A 10203-nucleotide genomic window follows, 5' to 3' on the forward strand; every position below is an offset into this window, starting at 1 on the left:
AGATGCCGACAAAGTTGAAATTTTTTTTCATACCTTGATGTGTTGATGCTCTTAATTTATAAAAAAATAAAAAATAAATAATGACAAAGACATTTAGGATTTGTTGTTATATGAAAACACGTGATATGATTAAAAAAAAGAAAAAGGCAAATCATGAAATCATAGACCACGAGATCCACGAAATTCAAACAATCTTACGCGACTTGCACTAGCTATTTTTTATACATATTGTTCTTTTTCTCTCTAAAAGAACTCCTCCAACTATTTCAATATTTTTTTAATTAAGCAAAAAGGTATCTAGACATCAAGAAATAAAGTAGGTTTTACCCTACTCAGGCAAAAATGATAGCTCCAAATGGTAGAAATGAATGGTTGATGAAATGGTCTTAACTTGTATTAGAGGATAAAAATATCTGCAAAAATGTTAGAACTTCAACACTCAAGTCATACTTTGAAAGAAGGGTGAAATGCTAAGGCCAAACCTTGCATGGTATATGCATAGGGTGGCAATTCCAATATGTGACAGGGGTAGGGTTAGTACAATTGTAGTGTTATATTGGATTCTTATTGGTTGAACTCATGTGCAAGAGAGGACGTGGTTGTTCCCACCTTGAGCCTTTATCCTTTCCTTAGTGACGTGTATTGGAGCCCTTTTGTCTTTTTGGTTATATTGAACTTTAGTCTGATCCGGCTCCTCAAGTCTCGGTTATGATTATAGTAAGGATTTGAAGTTTCAATCTTTAAGACAAGTGGCTAGTCTAGAGTATTAAAGATGGAGCCTTGTTTTGCGGGTCCTGAAAAGGAATAAAGTGGATTAATAATTGTGCAAAGATGATGTTATGAAGGAAAAAAAAAATTCTATCATTATATTTATGGTTTAACCTCAACCTATTTTAAAATATTTATATTTTATTTTTATGTTAAAAGTGTGCTGGTATGTTTAAAGTGTGCTGTGATATGTTAATTAAAATGTTGCGCTGGTACGTTATAACTGCATTGAAACTGTTCTAGTATGTTAAAATTGCATCGAAAGTGTGCTGATATATTAAAAGTATGGTGGTAGGTTAAAATTACATTTATCTTTTAACCTATTTTACCGGAAAACTCTAAAACCAGAACCCTTCAAAACATTAACGATGCTAGTTCCGTCAAAAAAAAAAAAATCATGATGCTAGTCTTTGGAAGAAATGCATAGCCCCCAAATATTTAGTGCAGATGACTCTTAAAATATCATGACCCATCAATTGAATATGAAGATTTAGCATAAAAAACAGAACCCGACGTCGCGAGAGAAGTAGAAAAAGAAAGATGGATCTTAAACTAACATGACCCTCAATTGAATCTGACTTTGAAACATCAGTCTCATTTTTTTAAGGTAAAAAAAATTATTTTTCTCCATTGAAAAGTAACAATTAGGGAAGAGAAACAGTACTTGATGATGAATATTTACGTGTTGCAATTTCCAGATTTCGTAATTTTCTTTAATTTTTTACTCATTAATTTTTTCACCCTCACCCCTACCTGACATAAAGATTTACACGGAAATCTTGCATATGATTTACTCGTTAATTTTTTTCACCCTCACCCTACCCTGAAACAAATAATTTTGATGTTTTTATGCTATTCCTTAACTGTTGAATGCTCGCTGCAAGCCACAAGATTTAACTAATAAACAAATTAGATTTTAGAAAGAAAAAAAAATAATACTAAACATAAAGATCTGGTGGATGATATGAGATCCAAATAAAAAAAAACAATGAAAACCTAAAAAATGTAAACGGGACCTCTTTTGTCTATGTGTTCCGGTAAAATAGTCTGATTGGAAAAGTTACAAAATATTTTTCAAACAAATTGCATACCGGAAAACTTTGGAAAATTTGTGAAAAAAGTAGTTTTAATTTACATATAAGGGTAAAATTGTCAAGACACTCAAAATGTAGGGGTGAGAGTATAATTGTTGGGGTAGAGAAAAAAATTTATGTTATGAATGGAACAAGTGACATTTTGAAAATAATACTTATCTTTGTCCGTTGACAAAGTTTTGATGGGGATGGAACTATGACATTTGTTGTTTTGAATCGACTATTAGACTATGTTTGGATTGATGATATGTAATGGAATGGAGTGGAATGAGACGGAATGGAATGGAACACAATTACCACTCTATTGTTTGGATATTTTATGATGGAATGGAACAAAATTACCACTCCATTGTTTGGAAATAAACAGAATGGAATAAGGTATAATATTTTTTGAATTTAATTTATATGCACCGTTGGTGTAAAGTTATTTTGCACATTCGTCCAATAATATAACGACACATCATGTATGGTAAATAAAAACACATGATGTGTCACATTCATTAAGTGATGTGGCAACGCGTCATTGGATGTATGTGTAAAAAACTTTTACACCGACGGTGCACAACAATTAAACTCATATTTTTTTTCAATTTTATCCATATTTAAAAACACTAAACTATGAATCTATTGAGATTTTTTTATATGATATATCCTTCTTATATAATAGTTATAATATGCAACTAGGTTAACCTTAATTTGCAAATGCAGTTTTGGAGGGAACTTATTCACTATCTAATTTATTAAAAAAAAGAGAAATGTGTCTTACATGGGATTTAAACCCGAGATCACTTGATGTGAATAAAATCTTTCAACCACTATGACATGTAAACCAATTGTGATTAAAATTACGTCATCCAGGTGTTAACCTTATCGAAATTTTAAAATTGGAAATAAATCTTGCGGAATTAATTTGTTCATACCCAAATAGGAAATATTTTGTATGTCAATTAAGCACCATGAAAATGAATTTTAATTAACTTGATTTTATTATTTTTGAGATTGGAATTAATATATGTATTTAGTATCACTTTAGCACATATTTATAGTCACAATTAGCATGAAAAGAAAAAATAAATAAATAAATAAATAAACTATTGAAGGAAAATAGAACGGAATCAAACCCGCATCATTTGCTTGCAATAAAGTCTTTCAACCACTAGAACATGTACTTCAATTGTGATTAAATTTAGGAACTCAAATTGTTAACCATGTTTTTCAATAAAGTTTGAACGGCATAATTAATCACAATTTCTAATATTTTTCTTATATCTAATGGTTATAATTTGCAATTAGGTTAACCCTAATTATCTTTGCAATTTAGATTGGAATTTGTATTTGCATGTTGTTTTGTGATTTATCATTTTTATTCATGAAATCAAAATTTTTCTAAAATTTTATGCTAACTTTTTTTAATATATATATAGAGGTCCTTTGAATCCCAATCTGATCGGGAGAAGCTGATTAATGAACTGCAAATTAGATATCGGACCTACTACGTTGAGTTTAGCGTAACTGAAGTTAGTGTAGTTCTAAATTTATGAATATACGGTATTTTGTCTGTAATTTGCAAAATAATATGATTCTTATTTTTGTTGTATGTTGCTTTTATAGGGTGTTGATGCTTCTGAAGATGTTTTATGCTGATTTTCATTATTGTTTTGCAAATTTGGTAGATCCATTCGAGAATCAATTCGAAGTATTAGTCGAAAAATAAACAAGAATATTTATTTAACGCATGTCTGATATGCTTTAAAGATTTTTTACAACATCTCTATCGGGACTTGGGTTATTCTGTTATATACCGGAAGATGACAATTTGGTATAATTTTATAAAAGATAGGTTTTGTGTAGTTATAGGCTTTTGAGAAGAAAATTACTACAATTAAGATTGTTGATGACTGCAGGAACATATAGATTTGTATTCTCATATATTTTAAGATTGGTGGTGAATGGAAAAGAATGGTTGCGGCGCGAAGAATTGCTATCGGTGACATGATTAAACTTCATTGTGATCTATTTACTTTCGCAATTAGTATTTTCACATGGTCAGTTATACGTTGTTATGTCAAGAGTCACATCGAAAAGTGGTTTGCAGATTTCAGTCGTTAATGATGATGACAACCTTATAAATACCACTTCAAATGTAGTTTATAAATAAATTTTCTGAAATTTTTAGGATTGTTTGTACTTTCTTGTTTATATAAGTTGGTGGAAATACATTAGACAATGTCAATAATATAATTGACTAAATATTTTTGGTTTCTATGCATATAAATTACTTTGTTTATTAGTCTACTAATATATAATAATATAATCGATGTACAATTATTGATCCGTGCGAACGCACGGACATGGTGACTAGTTTGTTTATAATATTCACCTATTGAGGTTCAGGTTCTCCTCTTTTCCTCAACTCTTCTAACCCTAGCCGTCACCACTTTTTCATTTTCTTCTTCTTAGTTTATCAAAGAGGGGTGATTTTAGGTCAAATCCAAATTGTTTTTCTTTCTCGTTATATTAAATAAGTGTGATTTTCACATATTTGTTTGTTTTTGTGTATTTTGTTGTCTCATCTTTGTGCGGTGTTGTCCCGCCGTTGTGCTGTGTATTTTGTCATCCCGTCTTTGTGCGGTGTTCATTTGTTTCGGGTTGAAGGATTAGTTTCGATCAAGTGCAAATTCATATTTCAATGTCGAATTTTGTGTCATCAACGCTACAGATCTAGAGGCATGGACATTCCAGACACTTCAATATAGTCATATTCAAAGGCTTATGCAATTTGTTGTTTTATGCTATTAACATGGATGTTGTGAGTTTGTTCACAGTTTCATCATTTTTGTTTTTAGCATATTTGAATTTGTATTGCATCGATGTACTCTTTAAATTTGAAAGAATGAATATCGTTTATTTTTAGTAAAAAAAAAACCTATACATTATTAATTACTGTGACATATACATCTCACAACACAACCACATGTACCCAGTATAGTACTCGGATTGGTTTTAGCGTCCTATAACATAGTATACTACCGGTCTAACATTTATATCTTTTTTTTTTGGTACAATGGGGAAAAAAACAAAAAGGAAAGAAACAACTATCTACAAAAACAAGTCCCACTTGCATCAGCAAGAAGGAGCAAATTTAATCCAACAGGTGGACTGGCTATGATGGACAAGACTTCGTTGTTACGAGCTCCAAGCTTAGCTAGGTAGTCTGCACAAGCATTACCCTCTCTCAAAGTGTGGGAAATTCTGACTCTCCAATCTCTGGCGATGATGTCCTTGATAGTAAGGATAATAGCTGCATAGTGATGCCACTTGTCAACAGGTTCGGTAATCAATTTGATAGCAGTCGCGGAGTCGGAATAACACTGCAAGTCTTTGATGTTTAGCTCCCAAGCTAGGAGTAGACCATGGTAAAGAGCCATGAGTTCGGCATGCAAGATGTTAGAAAAACCAATGTTCCCCGAGAAGCCATGGACCCAAGCTCCATCTGAGTTACGAATTAAACCCCCAAATCCGGAGGCACCCGGGTTGCCGATGCTGCTCCCATCTACATTCAAGATCATGTCGGTGCTGCCAAGATCATTCCACTTCACTAACTTTGTTGTTGTCACCATCTGTTGGGTAAGGAAACAAGCTCTAAGCAAAAGGGCGAAATTCTCAATTTGCAATCTAAGGGAGAATTGCGAAACAATTTCATTATTGAAACAAAGTTTGTTTCTAGTACACCAGATTAGCCAAATCGCCGCCATGAAGAGAAAAGTAGAGGGACTATCCAAACCACTCCGCAACCACACATAAATATCTACGCCTTGGTAGAACATATTATTAGTATAGCCCACAGATTTCCAAACATTTTTCACAACATCACAATCTCTCAGGCAGTGTATTGTTGTTTCAATGTTATTATTGCACCTAGGACAAGAATTATCTTGAAGCATACCTCGATGAGAAAGCATCTCTTTAGTTGGGAGGGCTTTATGAAGCGCAGTCCAGAGGAAGAATTTAATTTTTTCCGGTGCCGGGATGTGCCACAACCAAGACCAAGTGACAGTAGTTGTGGAGTTGTCAGAGAAGTCGTTGCGGTTTAACCAGTGGTAACCGTCCCGAGCGGTATAGAGCCCGTTAAGGTTGCCTTTCCAAGTATGACAGTCTGTTACATTTGAGTTAAGAATTATAGGGAGGTTACTCATGTGCTCCTTAACTTCATTGGGCATAGTTGTATAAAGCAAGTTGAAATTCCAATTTCCATCAATGAAGACATCCCTAACTCTAATTTCAATGTCATGAATATCAACATATAACACATGGTTGGCTAAATTACCAATCCCGGACCAGTCAGTATACCAGAAGGATGACTTCCCATCTCCTAGTCGAAATTGGAACCCATCTTTAAGGGCCAACAAAGCTTTCATGATGGCATTCCAAGTGACCGATCCCGGTTTTTTTTTAATAGTAAGAAGTAGCTCCTCTTTGAGATACTTATGTTTTATCACTTGAACCCATAAAGTATCACTATTCTTGTGGATATTCCAAACCAGCTTGCCGAGAAGAGAAGTATTAGCCTCCCGAGCCTTTCTAATACCAAGACCACCAAGCTTTTTAGGTTTCGTAATCTTATCCCAGCCCACAAGATGAATACCCATGTTAGACGTGCCTTTCCATAAGAAGTTGCGAGCCATTTTGTCAATCGAATCACAAGTAGATTGAGGTAACCAGGCCACCTGCATATAATAATTCGGAATGGAATTCAAAACAGATTTTACCAAAGTCATCCTGCCGGCCTTATTAAGAAGACAGTGTTGCCAACTAGCAAGTTTCTTGCTAATTTTCTCCTCTAAGAATTCATAATCCTTCCTTTGGAGCCGACCATGCATCATAGGGAAGCCTAAGTATTTCTCTAAAGAGAGGGTACGGTTGATACCTGTGCTAGTAACAATAGCGGAGATTTTGCCCCTCTTAGTGGAAGAAGAGAAGAAAACCCTGGATTTAGCAACATTGACTTTCAACCCAGAATAAGATGCAAACCTTGTTAGCAAATTAGAAATATTCAGAGCTTGAGATTTGGTAGCCTTAGCAAAGAAGAGAACATCATCTGCAAAGAATAAGTGCGATAGCGGAGGACCATTCCTAGAGAGCCTCACAGGTTTCCAACGACCATCGTCAATATTTTTAATTATACTTTGCGACAGAACTTCCATACACAGAACAAATAAATAAGGTGATAAAGGATCGCCTTGCCTGAGCCCTCTGGTAGGGGTAAAGCAAGGAAGGCGACACCCATTCCAAATGATAGATAGAGAGGAGCTTGAGACACAAACAGTACTGGCATATTGTCGGAGATGATGTCACCCATTTGGTTTCAGTGGCCTTTGAAACAGGTGAATTTCCCCAGTCCCTTTCTGAAACTCTTATTGCATTAATTCCCAAGGTAGATTGTCCTAAAAATTTTAAGGAATTCCGGCCCATTAGCTTGTGCAATACCATCTACAAGCTTATTACAAAAATCTTAGTCAACCGCCTGCGGCCTTTTCTGAATCAGATTGTCGGCCCTTTCCAGAGTAGCTTCCTGCCAGGGAAAGGAACTACCGACAATGCTATCATCCTTCAAGAAGTTATACACTCTATGAGAAAATCCAAGAGAAAGAAGGGTGATATGGTGTTTAAAATTGATCTGGAGAAGGCTTACGATAATGTCAGCTGGGAATTCCTTCAATTCTGCCTACAACAGAACGGCTTTCCTCCTATAACGATCAAATTGATTATGTATTGTGTCTAACATTTATATCTAATACAATACTAAATGAAAAATGAATTATGCATATCACAAAATCAAATTACACCAACCATGCAAGAGTATAGAGTTAATACACAAACAAGCAAGCAACAATAAATAAGATGAAACGGCGAAGACCGTAGAAGAGAAGCACAAGTAAGAGCTGAGGTAAAATTGTATTATATTATTAATATATTTCATTCCATTCATTTTTTACAAAACCAAACAATGGAATCTAACTTTATCTCACTTCATTCCATTCCATTCCACCATTTTCCATCAATCCAAACAAACCTTAAGGATATTCTCCATGGCCACAGCTAAATTTTCAACTTTATATATATATATATATATATATTAGGGGTGGACCCAGAAATCACCAGTGGAGCTAATTTTTTTGATTCAAAAACTACTAACATCTGTGTAGCACAAGCAACGAGTGTCTGGAAAAGAATTTCAGTTGAACAACAACCAATGAGATTTTTCATTATATTTACTTATTCAGGAAAAAAAAATTATTTCTCCCAAGTAGGATTTACGAGGAAAACAATGATATTATATGCACAATTTATTGAACTTTATATATTTCATCATTGATTAACTTCATATTATACTAAAGTTGTACCAAAAAAAATATTATACTAAAGTTGCCTTCCTTTTCACTTGTTTCTTAGTCGCACAAGTAAATAATAGAATATTATAGTATCATGATTGATGCTAATTGATTGTAAATTGATTATAATTGATTTCCCTTTTATTGCCATTATATATATATATATATATATATATATATATATATATATATATATATATATATATATATATATATATATATATATGAGCTTGTTAATTTAGACTCACCTAAAAACATGAAGGTTTAAGTTAACAAGACCATCTTTTGAAAGAAAATTAATATTCATTTAATTATATGGGTCAGTCGTATAAATGCTTCATAAAAAATTAAGAGATGATAATGAGAGAGGAAAATGATTAGAGACATAGTGACGTAAAGTGGGCACGAGAGAAAGATCTATATAGATGATTCACATCCAACATTTATAAACGTGGGAACGAGAGAACAGATTTTTTTTTACTAAAATAAAATATTCAATATTCATTTCATTCATTCAAATTGACAGATATATCAGATACAAGCACAAATTCATTGTCGCTAACAACGTAAAGATGAATCTGCGAACAAACTCACAACATCCAAGTTAATAGCATAAAACGGCATACTCAAGCTTACAAAAAATTTGACAAAATAAAAGTAACCGAAATATCTATGTCTTCGAATCTTCATCGTTGATGACCTTGACATTGATTGAATCAGTAGTTGATCAAAGTTGATCTGTCAATCACACGAACACCGCAAAAAACAGGAAAGCAAACGAACACCGCACAAAGACGGAAAATCAAACAAATTTAAATAAAAAGAAATATAAAACGATAACGATGGGTGATTTTGAATCAAAATTAACCCTAAATCATCCAACTTTAAAAGATGAACAACGAGAGAGAAGACACTTGATTTAAATAAACTTTATTAATATTTGACTTAGTTTAAAAATATGGTTATCAAGACCATCTTTTGAAAGAAAATTATTATTCATTTAATTATATGCGACTACATTGCTTAAAAGATTTTACTAAGAAAAATGTGTCCAACTAAATATGGTAAAATTATTTTATTTGTGTAGTCAAATGTTTTTTGAAGAAACTAAAATGGGATATATATTAACAAAACAACCTTCTCAACACAAGATGTGCAAAGATAAACTACCAAAGATTACAAATAGTCACAAAAAAACAAATCAACAATCATACAAGGCCCAAACATCACAAAAGACTAGACCACCAACTATGTAGTTTAAGACTAAAGTAACACTCGTCGTCTTCAACCACACCTATAGGAAAAGAGTTTGATTTTGTCCAATAACTGATGAGGAGTACTGACTGGACCTCTGAACAATATATGATTTCTTTCCGTCCACACAACTCATACGTTAACAAGCCAAATGAGCGGCAAGAAAGCCCGACGTGTTATAGATCCTCCGGCTGAGTAAGTAACTGAACAAAATGATCTCGGATAGAAGTGGAACCCGTCAGTGAAATGTCAATCCAAGTATGAACTAAAGCCCAAAAAGAATCAAAAGTGCTGCAATAAATGAATAAGTGGTGAGCCGACTCGGCCACCCCACATCCGGATACGCAAAAATGATCTGTAGAAGAAAAAAAAATTGATCAAGAAAAATAAAAGAAAAATTTTTTGAACAAGAAAAAATAAAAGAAAAATTAATATTAAAGGTACTGGTTTATTTTTGGATGCTTATTGTTGCAAATATGTTTATAACATTATAAAAAGTTGCTTGATTAAAGAAACTCAAAATTTGATTTCTAAGTCTAGATTTTCGTTACTTTTATCTTTATCTTTAAAATTTAAGCTTAATATCTACCTCAGTCCTACAAACTAAGCTTAATATCTACCTTAGTTTGTAGGATTGAGGTAGATATTAAGCTTGTAGGGCTTAAGGTTATTGATTTTAGTTTAGATCAAGGAGG

Source organism: Trifolium pratense, linkage group LG7 (assembly GCF_020283565.1).
Source record: "Trifolium pratense cultivar HEN17-A07 linkage group LG7, ARS_RC_1.1, whole genome shotgun sequence".
Classification (NCBI taxonomy): domain Eukaryota; kingdom Viridiplantae; phylum Streptophyta; class Magnoliopsida; order Fabales; family Fabaceae; genus Trifolium; species Trifolium pratense.